The sequence below is a fragment of the Diabrotica undecimpunctata genome, chromosome 1 (genome assembly GCF_040954645.1).
Source record: "Diabrotica undecimpunctata isolate CICGRU chromosome 1, icDiaUnde3, whole genome shotgun sequence".
NCBI lineage: Eukaryota > Metazoa > Arthropoda > Insecta > Coleoptera > Chrysomelidae > Diabrotica > Diabrotica undecimpunctata.
The window spans coordinates 48,508,380-48,521,965 of NC_092803.1; the positions used below are offsets into that span (position 1 = coordinate 48,508,380).

Below are 13,586 nucleotides of genomic sequence, written 5' to 3' on the forward strand. Positions count from 1 at the left end.
TTTGCAGGTAAAGCAAGTATTAAGTCATCCACAAATCGTTTGATAAATGGGATATGAAAGGGCAACTTATTTAAAGAATCTCTTATTAAATCGTCTAGTACATAATTACATAATATACACGATATACTTGAGCCCATAGGTGTGCCAAAAATTTGTTTATAGAATGCAGTATCAAAAATCAATACATTAGAATCAAAAATGAATACTAAAGTGCTTAAGAACGTTTTTTTGTTAATTTTGCAAATTATTTTGATTTCATCCCAATGTCTGTTTATACTATCATTAATAATATGTAGTGGTAAATTAGTAAATAAAGATATAACGTCAAAGCTTACTATTATATAATTATTTGGTAGTTGATAGTTATTGATAAAATTACTTAATTCAAAGGAATCTTGTATAGAGAAACTATTATCTAAGTTATCTTGTTATTAAGTTACCTTGTAAGAATATCATTAAAAAATTTTGCTAATTTACTGTTTGGTGAATTAATTGAAGATACAATTGGTCTCATTGTTAAGTTAGGTTTATGTACTTTTGGTTGTGCATAAAAGCGTGGTGTGACAGAGTTATATATAGTGAGAGTTGAGGCTTCTTCTTTGGTAATCATTTTTTTATTTTTCAATTCGGTAACTATTTTGTTAGCTTTTTGTTGCAAGGTACTTGTGGGATTGTTCTGTAATTTTTTATAATATTTAGGATTATTTAAAAGTTCATAACTTTTATTATAGTAATCATCTTTGTACATTGCAACAGTCACATTTCCTTTATCACTTCTCACGATGTATATCTCAGGGTGTTCTTATCAATAACAAAAAATATAATAAACAGAAACGAGTGTCTTTCTGACATAAATCAAACATCAACATAATCAATGTCATTATGAAATTATACAAAATTAGATAAAATTAAAATATTGTACTTACTATATAATTTTGATGTTTTAATGTTTTGTAAATTTGAAAATTTAATGGATTAACCTCATGTTGTAGTTTTTATACTAGTTTTATACAATGCTATTTAATTCTTATTTCATTGTATTTACTGATATCATATTTTAGCATATCCTGAAGAAGCAAATAAATTTTGCGAAAGCTTGATAAAGAACAAAGAGTTTTACTTTCCTGTCCTATTAATGACTGCAACCTCAAAATAAAACTTTATTTTACATAACGTGTCAGTCAATAATACCTAACTACTTTATATATATATATATATATATATATATATATATATATATATATATATATATAATATAAGAATAAGAAAAAAGAAGTACTTGTGACTCGTTTGGAACAAATATATAACTGTTTTGGATGGGTTGGAGTCAATAATAGGGCTATTGGTTAACTATTTTTTTAATCTCGAGCTTTCAATTGTGTTTACAATTATTATCAAGAGCTAAAAAAGACAAAATACTTACAAGGTTGAACTAAAAAGAAAAAACAATTTTTGTTAACTTACCAAATAAAAATTAGTTTGGTAAGTAAAAAATCACTGCTTACATGTTCAAAATATTTTATATAAAAATGTTTTGATCTAACAAATGTTTCTCCGAAAATTTCTATAATTTTGAAAACATTTTTTTAATATAAAAATAATTGAATTTATAAATAAGTTCAAATAGCAACCAATTACAAATAGCCTCAATGTCATAAATGCCAACATAAAATTTTTATTTTTGACAATTATATTGTCAAAAGTAAAACTTCGTTTAAACATTCTTTTTTGTTTAGTAACAAAAAGAAGAAGATTTATTCACCCTTGACAGATGTCTGAAAGAATGTGATAGATATATGGAGAATTGAATATGACATTTTACAATTTTTATATATAAATCATAAAGAAAGAATATAATTATATATTTTACTTAAATTTTGAATCTCAGATCTTTTGTTTAAACTCTTATCATTTTTGCTAATACAAACCATTTCCAAAAAAGTCCTTTTAAATTTATTACTTTCACTACATAAAATTTTAATGTTATCAAAATCCATAATATGGTCTTTATCGATTACATGTTCTGCCAAAGCACAAGATGGTTTTTTAATTCTGCAATCACTTTTGTGAGAAATAATGCGATTTGAAAGATTTCTTCCGGTCTCACCAACATATTCAGCCTCACACTGAGTACAACTAATGCTGTATACTAAATTCGTTTTTTCAAATTTGTCTATAGGATATTTAGTTTTAGAATATAAAGATGAAATAGTTTTGATGTTCTTTGTTGCTATTTTTATATTGTCAATAACCTTTAGTGTTTGTATTAATTTAGGTGTTAATGATGGTATAAAAGGTAGTGAATGATAATAGATGTTCTGATTGTTAGATACAATGTTTTGAGATTGAGCAAAAAATGGTGTTAAATTATTTATATTACCAATATTAGAAAAAAGCATCCTATGTAGCATATCTGGAGGATAAGAGTTTTCAATTAGAATATTTTTTAATAACTGAAGATCTTCCTGTAGATAATCTGGATGAGAAAGTTTTAAAACACGTTCTTTTAATCCTGTTATAAGGTTCATTTTCATCTTATTTGGATGGTGAGAGTAATAGCTTATAAATCTATTACTACATATGGGTTTTCTGAACCATTTGGTTTTCAACATATTGTCTGTATTTCTTACAATTCTCATGTCAAGGAATGGTAGAGAATTATCTACCTCTTCCTCAACTGTGAATTGTATATGCTGATTATGACTGTTGAAAATGTTGACTGTTTCATGAATTTTGTGTTTAGGAAGTGCCAAAACTAAATCATCTACATATCTCTTAATAAAAGGAATGAAAAAAGTGCAATTACTGATACAATCACTGATAACATCATCCATGACATAGCTACTTAGAATGGGTGAAAGACTAGATCCCATAGGACTACCAAAAATTTGTTTATAAAATACACCATTAAATATAAAAATATTAGAATCAAAAACAAAGTTGATAAGTGTTTTGAAATGTAATAAGTCAATATTAGTGTGTTGTGAAATCTCATTCCAATGTTTTTCAACACTACTTATGATTAAATCTAAAGGCAAATTAGTAAAAAGAGATGTTACATCAAAACTAACTAAAACATAATTTTGTGGTAATTGGAAATTATTAATGAAAGAACTAAAATCAAATGAATCTTTAATGTAAAAATTGTTGTTTAAATTATAAGCATTAGTTAAGATGTCAGTGAGGAGCTGTGCTATTGGTCCATTAGGAGGGCATAAAGATGAAACAATTGGTCTCATAGATAAAGTTGGTTTATGTATTTTTGGCAGAGCATAGAACCGTGGAGCAATAGAATTATAAATTTTGAGCTCTTTTGCTTTTTTATTATCAATAAATTTCTTTATGTTTAATTTAGATACTAGACAATTTGCTTTTTGTTGCAAAGTACAAACAGGACTCCTTCTAAGTGTAGTGTAATACTTAGTATCATTTAAGAGTTCTCCAGTTTTTTGTAGATAATCCTCTTTGTACATTACAACAGTTACGTTACCTTTATCGCTTTTAACAATATAAATTTCAGGATGGTTTTTAAGAAAAAGTTTAGTTTGCATATAGTATTTATTTAAAAAATGATCTTTGACTTCTTTATGCAAAAAGTTTGTAATAACGTTTGTACATTTAGATCTAACAACATCCTTTTGACTATCATTAAGTGGTCTGATTATTGATTCAATATCAGAAAGTAAATTAGGAACTCTAATATCAGATTTGGAAGGACATAAAGAAAATTTAGGTCCTAATGCTAAAAATTTTTTAATTTCAAAAGGAAAATGAATAGATGTTAGATTTTTAAACCATTTTTCTTGAAATTTTATCTTATCAAAAGCTTCTATTTTTAATTTATTGAACTTATTAATTTGTATTTTTTTGATTTTATGAAATTCTGTGTTGTATTTAATTCTTTGTCTACGATTAAATTCATTAAATGTGTGGAAATTTAAGATATTGTAGGCCTTGGTACGTAACTCATGTAATTTTCTTTCAAAAAAGTTTATATCAGCAAAAGCGATTTTAATTTCTAAATTAATAATATTTCTTCCAAACCTGTCACATAATTTCCAAGCATCATGGTGAATATTCCCAGTCCGATGATGTAAAAGGGAATTTACATTAACTAGGCCATTTGTAACATGTCCAGGGAAACATCCATTAGATCTACACTTCAACAAAAAAGTCTTCTGATTGTGTAAAGCAGCAAGTTTGATGGTAATTCTAGTCCAATCCTTCAGAATTCTGACTGTAGATTGCCCATAATCGTTTCGGATGTCATCGAAAAAACCCATATTTTTCTACAAGAATAAGAAAAAAGAAGTACTTGTGACTCGTTTGGAACAAATATATAACTGTTTTGGATGGGTTGGAGTCAATAATAGGGCTATTGGTTAACTATTTTTTTAATCTCGAGCTTTCAATTGTGTTTACAATTATTATCAAGAGCTAAAAAAGACAAAATACTTACAAGGTTGAACTAAAAAGAAAAAACAATTTTTGTTAACTTACCAAATAAAAATTAGTTTGGTAAGTAAAAAATCACTGCTTACATGTTCAAAATATTTTATATAAAAATGTTTTGATCTAACAAATGTTTCTCCGAAAATTTCTATAATTTTGAAAACATTTTTTTAATATAAAAATAATTGAATTTATAAATAAGTTCAAATAGCAACCAATTACAAATAGCCTCAATGTCATAAATGCCAACATAAAATTTTTATTTTTGACAATTATATTGTCAAAAGTAAAACTTCGTTTAAACATTCTTTTTTGTTTAGTAACAAAAAGAAGAAGATTTATTCACCCTTGACAGATGTCTGAAAGAATGTGATAGATATATGGAGAATTATGTTGGCATTTATGACATTGAGGCTATTTGTAATTGGTTGCTATTTGAACTTATTTATAAATTCAATTATTTTTATATTAAAAAAATGTTTTCAAAATTATAGAAATTTTCGGAGAAACATTTGTTAGATCAAAACATTTTTATATAAAATATTTTGAACATGTAAGCAGTGATTTTTTACTTACCAAACTAATTTTTATTTGGTAAGTTAACAAAAATTGTTTTTTCTTTTTAGTTCAACCTTGTAAGTATTTTGTCTTTTTTAGCTCTTGATAATAATTGTAAACACAATTGAAAGCTCGAGATTAAAAAAATAGTTAACCAATAGCCCTATTATTGACTCCAACCCATCCAAAAGAGTTATATATATATAATATATATATATATATATATATATATATGTATATATATATGTATATATATGTATATATATATGTATATATATATGTATATATATGTATATATATATATATATATATATATATATATATATATATATATATATATATATATATATATATATATATATATATATATATCGAGAAAAGGAGTACGACCGTCAATCCAATATAAATTAAGGATCACTCAGAAGAGTGGTGGGTTTTTTCGGTCAAAAGGTGGAGAAAAAAGACAAGGTTGATGGCTACTTCATCTATTTATTGAAGATGTTTCGCTTTCTTAATCAGAAAGCATCACCAGTTCATCTAAAAAGAACAATATGAAAAAACCACACAAGCATGGAAAAGTTGTTACATGTGTTACCTTAAAAAGATATGTAGCAGTCTGTGATAACAAAGTTGTAAAGACACTTAAGTAAATGGACATTATACGATTATGATGTAAAAACAATAATTTGAACTTGATAAGTTCACAATTTGTTTAAACTAAGCACAGCAAAAAGAACATGTGGTTTTGTTTTTTTTTATATAAATGTATAAGTTAAAAAAACATTAAAAAAGAGAATGAAGAACTAAGAAAATCAAAGAAGCACTTCCAACAATATAGCAATAGTTATGATTTAATTTTACTTTAGGTAGCATTATTATATTAATTAATATTGAAATTGAATAATTTAATGTATAATGAAATTACCACTCCTGGCTTCTTGAATGCTGCCGGTAAAATGGTGTTCAATTAAGACAATCACGCCATCAACGTCAAAGACAGTAAGAACCTTGAGATCATTAATTATGACAGAACAGCAAGGTGAAATACCAACCCTAATGATAGAGCGGTTTATTTAAATGATAGGATGAGTTTGGGTGACAACCTGCTTGTAAGGAACCAATAAATGAAAGGAAAGGTGGTTAATAACACCAAATTTCCCCCATTGATCGGCTAAGAAAAAACAAACAAAACAAGTGAGGTCAAACCAAAAACTCATATATGTATCGTCAACGTTGTGGATGGTTAATCAGCCACAGATGAAGATCAATTATAATTTCCAACAGATGAGGTAGCCATCAACTTTGTCTTTTTTCTCCACCTTTTGACCGAAAAAACCCACCACTCTTCTTAGTGATCCTTAATTTATTTATATATATATATATATATATATATATATATATATATATATATAGTAAACTCTTAAATATTGGGGAAATCTGCAAGAAAGACTCTAATGTGTTTTTGTAAAGTGTTGAAAATAGCTTTGGCAATAATAATAACAACATTAAACTTAATGTGGCTTGTAGATCAGCCCTAACAATTAATAATCTTTATTCTAAGATAAAAGATAAGACTCCCATAGATAGGCTTAGTAATATTGTCTACAACATTCCACGTCTCTCTTGCAACAATTCCTACATCGGTCAAACATCTCAATTATTGAAATCACGTATTACACTACACAAAAGTGATTCTCGACTTCACCCTGACCGTTGTGCATTAGCCAAACATGTCCATTCCACTGGTCATCTCATGGACTATACTAACACCACAATTCTCGACCGTGAGAACAATAAATCTAAAAGAGAGTTCATTGAAATGTCTTATATTTTCCTTAACGATTTCTCCATTAATGTTAAGAGTGATATCAAGAATCTAAGCGATATATACCACTTGTTACTTAAATCAGATACCAAGAACAATACTATATCACAGATAACTAACTCGACTGATATATCCATTAACAACTAACATACCTTTATAATTAATTTTCATTAACACAAAAAAATATATAACATTCCCTTGCTTTTCTTAGATACATCTCAATAAGATGCAATAATACATGAACAATATAATATAATTAAATAAAGTAAATCAAAATAATATTTCCCTATACTGGGTTTTAAATTCATTCGTTTTTTACCAATGAACCTTAACGACATAAAGATTCATAAGAACAATGAAGTTGTCAGCGCTTGCGTTCTGGCTAAAACAGAACCTCACTTTTAAACTATCTAAAAATCAAAAATTTAGTTATTGCTGACAATTCAAAGAATTACCTCCTTTTAAATGTAGTTACATTGGGTTTTTCGATTAACCTTGGGTAAGCCTTTACGTGTCAAGTTCAAAGCTACCATACATTTCAAACCTTACAAAAAACTTTTTTTGCACATAGTAACAAAAAACACCACTATGTTACTAGCTAAGTTTTTTAATATTCTAACTCTACAATTCTAAGTTACGGTAAGATCAATAATGTTTTAATAGATAATATATGGTAGCTAATTATAATTTATTCTCTTTCAGCCCTAAAGAAGCCAAATTAATTCTCTTTGGCGAAAACGTTCGGCGAAACAATTGATACACATTAGAGTCTTTCTTGCAGATTTCTCCAATATTTAAGAGTTTACTATTTAACTAATCTGCAAAGATTAAATATCTTTTCTATATATATATATATATATATATATATATATATATATATATATATATATATATATATATATATATATATATATATATATATATATATATATATCATAATTTTATTTCCCCAACCGCCATGTCTTATCTGTTTACTTTATCAATCTACCTTAATACCAAACGAACTATATCACCTCAAATTCCCCCAAGTATACACGCCAAAGATCATCAATTGCCGTCCTAATCGAAATGCACGGCGTGTCCTGTCCTCTTCCAGAACCGCCGCTGACAGCGAGTCCTCGCCAGGCACCTCTAATGACTCTCCTTTACCTTGGACTACTATTCCTGCAATTTACTTTATTTCGACATTCTTTCTCTACTTCCTCCTGCATAACTAAGGTCGACATGTACGGTTTCTGCAAATGTAGGAATCAGAAAAAATCTGGGGATACAAGAAAGAGGTCGTCTCATATTATATGTATATTACACGGAATCATGGAATGCTCCTGACTAATTACAACGAAATGTGGAATGATAATCTATTTGTAATTCCTCATTTTACTGTCTCTTTTTTACGTTTTCTCGTTCCATTTTATGAATTATATATATATATATATATATATATATATATATATATATATATATATATATAAATATATATATATATATATATATATATATATATATATATATATATATATATATATATATATATATATATATATATATATGACTATAAGGAAAAATCCTGAAACCCGACAATTTTTATTTTTAAACAGACTATTAGTAATGATACCTTTTTATTTTTGACGTCATCTATGAGAGCGTGACGACAATCATTGCTAATAATTTTAAAGCTACTGAGTGGAATTTCAAAAATCAAAATCAAAAAACCAAAAACAAAACAATGTTGTTGCGATGAAGAACAAATTTTGCACATTAACAATGATAGTTTTATACGAAAGAATTTAAAAATATACAACATATTTTTGAATAACGGCTATCCGAGTAAAATTCTCAAGCAACTAATTTACAACTCAGACCTATATGACGGGCAATGTGATAACAGACCAACATATTCACTTATTTAAGGAAGTTACCCTACGTAAATAGCTTAACTAACAATAGAATCAAGCTGCTGAGTGAAATTCTCAAAATCAAAATAGCTAAATATAACAGCATATCCAATTACAGCTTATTCGAGTAGATAACAAAACTAGTTGGCTCTAACGACGAAAAATATCGAAATTAGTGCTGACTTGTTCGTCGTACAATATGGTTCGCTCTGACATAATTTGCTTTAGAAAAAAGACACAACCATTTCATGAGTATTAAAATTATGAATGTTTGTATCTTATTATTAGTTAATTTTGTAGTATGTTCCTGATGAAGTTAAAAAGATAAACGCAACGAAATCTCGAATTAATGGGATAAATGTAGTTTCAATTTAAATCAATCTAATTAATCGAATCAAATCCTATATATATATATATATATATATATATATATATATATATATATATTATATATACATATATATATATATATATATATATATATATATATATATATATATATACAGTGTAGGTAAAAGTTTATGGTCGGTATGGTAAAATTTAACAGGATATCTAACACAGATATAAAATCATATTTTCAGCGAATAGACGAAGATAAAAATCATATTTCCCCTTTGGTCTCCCCTCCATATTTCTCATTGACGCCCATTGCCTATTAGTGAGACGATTAGTTTCGATCAGATATATTTTACATGTCTCTGGTTCCGATCCTAATATACCTAAATAATAATAATAATATATTAAATCGCAAATCGTCTAAATTGACATTTAAAAACATAAGTTTTTCCACTTTTCTTGTTAACCCTGTTCTTCTTTTATTTAAAATTAAACCAAATTTTGAACATGTGTTCACAAGGAACAGATTTTGTTACAATACTACAATATTTTATGAATATAGTGGTTAAGTTAGGATACACATGGCGATAGTTTTTCCACCACTGTAATGGACAGTTTCAATCTCCGTTCGAATTTTTTTGTGGGTAATATATTATCAGACAAATACATGTCGACTTCTTTTATATCTCTCGATACAGGTGTATGTTTAGATGAGTCATGTCCAATTCATCATAAATACACCATAGACTTAAGTCATCTTTATCAGTTTCTTTTTCTTGTACTTTAATAGTACAATCTTCTTTTTCTTTTTTTTATAGAAGTAACCAGCTTCTTAACTCTTTCTTTTATTTTTTTTTACCTTCATTTTTATCAGAAAATCCCTGCATTTTAAATCATTATTTGTCATTTACGAATCTACGGTTTCTTACTGGCAAGCCAACTAGTTGATGGTTGATTAAAAAAACTACGTTTTGTGTAGACGTAAACAGAGGAGCAACGAACACTTTACGTCGACGAGGACGATTAGTGGATCTGAGAGACTACTACAAAACTAAAAATGACATGCGACTCTTTCGGGACAGTGGACAGTCGGGCTATCGGTTAACCTTAAAAATAAAATAATTAGGTATTCTGATTAATGAATGAGTTTCGATTTACGATTGATCTGCATTTTCGATTTCAAATCTTTATTGATAGTTCGTCAAAGGATTTATTTATTGTAAATAGTAAATTAAGAATTCTTTTTCTTAGTCAAAATTATTGACCTAGTAGAATAATAATAATTTTATTTTAAAAAAATGCACATTTGTAGAAGATGCAGCTTTTATGGTCCACTTTCTGAATATTGCAATGATTAAACAAGTACTGACATACTGCCACCGCCACTTAAGCGTCAAAAGGTGATGGATACTTCCATTAATAGAAATATTAGTTTAAAACAAAAGAAACAAATAGATATGGATTTAATAAACCTAAACGAGCTTTTAACAAGTTTGCAGGGTGGATTCCTGAAAATAAACCGCCAACAAGAAAAACTTTGTCAGGTTCATTACTTCAGGAATGTTATATCAAAACTGAGTAAATTATTAGATCACAAGTCGTTAAAGAAGTAGAAAATATCTGTTTTACTACTGACCTCTGGACATCTGGAGTAACTGAGAGTTACATTGCATTAACAGGACAATATTTAAACGAAAATTTAGAATTTAAAACGGTTTTATTAGGCTGCTGCCATTTTTCTGGAAACCATAATTTAGAAAACATCGCTTTTGAAATTAGTAAAATTATTAATCAGTGGGGTCTAAAACGAAAAGTACATTTTGCAGTAACTGATAATGCCTCAAATATGGTCAAAGCTATTAAATATGTTTTGGAATGAAAACATTTAATTTGTTTTGCTCATACGTAAAATTTAGTGGTGGAGGACGCACTTAAATGCTGTCGTGTATAAATAGATAAAATAAAAAGTCTTCTTTTCGACAATTCGGCAAAAACCACATTTCAAAAAAAGTACCTATCTTCAGAAAGGCTTTTAAATATCAATTACAACATAACAAACTTCCCAAACCGCCAATCCAAGACGTGGAAACTAGGTAGAACTTCACCTATTACATGTTAAAAAGAATGACCGAGTTAGAAGAGGCAATCCGTTCCACATTAGTATTAGTTTATACAGACTTAGACTTAGACCAAATCTAAATAATGAAGACTGGATTATTTGTTCTCAACTTTCCCAAATTTTACCGCCTTTTAAAGAAATAACAAGTACAATGAGTGGCCAAAAATACTTGAAGGGTAGTTCAGTGATTATTATGGTACGCTGCCTGCAAGAATCTGGCAATGAAATTTTAGCAAACGGTAACCTTACATCCATATTATCCGACGTAGTACAATTACTAATATCATTTATGGATTCACGATTTAAAGTGCAGGGATTTTCTGATAAAAATGAAGCTAAAAAAACAAAAGAAAGAGTTAAGAAGCTGGTTACTTCTATAATTAAAGAACAAGAAGATTGCACTATTGAAAATCAACCAGTACAAGAAAAAGAAATCGACAAAGATGACTTAAGTATTTTTGATCAATTAATTGGACATGACTCATCTAAACTTACACCTGTATCGAGAGTCCATTACAATGGTGGGAAAACCATCGCCATGTATATCCTAACTTAACCACTATATTCATAAAATATTGTAAATGTGAATATATGTTCAAAATCTGATTTAATTTTAAATGTCAATTTAGACGATTCGCAATTTAATAATAACGTGTAATATAAATGTACATTTACGTTACACAAAAAAGTACGATTTACTATTTGTTTTGTTTAGTTTATTTTTTAAGATATAAAATAAAATCCTTTATTAGTTTCTTTCACTTCAATAAATATACACATAAACGATAATATCCATTAGGTTTGTTTATGTACTCGCTTATTTGAAACTACTGGTCACAATCAACTAGTCACTTGTTTACGAAAAACGATTCAGTTTCGTTAACGATAAAAATGTCAACGTCCCACCTCTAGTTTCTTAGGTATCGCCTGTCGAATACCGGTTCAGCTGTCCCTACCTTAGACAAGGTCCCTACTTTCACGACGTGAGACGCGACGTTGCCAAATAATTTTGTATGAAACTTTTTTATTGTTATCGTTATAATGTAGTTTATTATTTTTATTGGAAATAAGGCACAATGTGACTTTAAAATAGGCTTATTTTGATGTTTAGATTTTTAATTCGGAAATCGTACTTAAAATATTAAACAATAATAAATTTCATTTATATAAAACGATTTCCGAAGTGGAAATCAAAATGTTAAATTACACTTATTGTAAAGTAAAATTGTGGCATGTTCCCAATAAAAAACAGTAAGCTGTCATTTAAATCCATTGCACCCAAATTTGATTATATTAGAACATTGTTCAAATGCTAAAAAGAAACAGGTCAAATAAAACCAATAAGTTTGGCAACGTTGAATTTCCCCTTTTTTATTATTTCCACTCATGTATTTTAGGCGATTTAAAGGGCGGACCTAATATACCTCTTTTTTTTGTAACAGGTGTTTCTCACTCCATCTCACGTAAGGTCCATACCGACCATAAACTTTTACCTATACTTTATATAATTACAGACGGAAATGAAATAATACAACTCGTAACTAAATTCTACAGCGTACTATATAAAGCCCCTGACAGACTTGAAGAAGTAATCAGTAACCAAGAAGATGTACCAGAAGTCCTCCTGGAAGAAGTAAAATCGGCAATTGCAAAAATGAAAAGCGGTAAAGCAGCTGTAATAGATGGCATAACAGTGGAACTGCCTAAATACGCTGGCAATAAAACCTGGAAAATCTTAGCAGCCATATTTACGAACTGCCTAAGATCGAAATGCATACCAGACAACTGAAATACAACAAATTTAATTCCCATGCATAAGAAAGGTAGCAAAGAAGATATCAATAACTACTAAGTCTTAAGAATACCAATCGTATACAAAATATTCACAAAGATCATCAACAACAGATTAAAAAACGCATTAGATGCTGCACAGTCAAGAGAACAAGCTGGCTTCAGAAGTGGATCAGTACCATAGATCATATTCATACACTTCGAAAACTAATGAGTAGAGTTAAAGAATATGAATTACCGCTAGCATTAACCTTAATAGATTTCGAGAAAGCTTTCGATTCTATATATCTCAAGGCAGTAATAGAAGCTGAAACCAACCAAGGCATTGACAAACCGTACGTAGAAAATTTAGCCAATATATACAGACAAGCAAAAACTAAGGTAAAAATTTATGTAAATACTCCAGAATTTCCACTACCAGAGGCGTCCGACAAAGACGTCCGACAAGAAGACGCAATATCACCAAAGCTCTTTACTGCAACTCTAGAAAATATATTCAGCAAAATGAACTGACAGAACAAAAAAATATCCATTGATGGAGAATACCTCAGCCATCTAAGATTTGCAGACGACATCGTTCTGATTGCTAATAATCCTGCATAACTACAAG

The 13,586-nt window shown here is 28.3% G+C and overlaps 1 protein-coding gene and 1 long non-coding RNA gene across 3 annotated transcripts in view; both read right to left on the bottom strand.

Moving 5' to 3' along the window:
- Positions 1-13,586, bottom strand: part of LOC140448963 (acetylcholine receptor subunit alpha-like) — a 1,000,791-nt gene that overhangs the window by 250,882 nt on the left and 736,323 nt on the right. The gene's annotated exons all lie outside the window — the stretch shown is intronic.
- Positions 4,045-4,675, bottom strand: LOC140448972 (uncharacterized). The gene is made up of 2 exons (XR_011951748.1): positions 4,501-4,675; positions 4,045-4,437 (listed from the first exon to the last, which is right to left on the bottom strand). It is a non-coding gene; the product is annotated as an uncharacterized lncRNA (long non-coding RNA).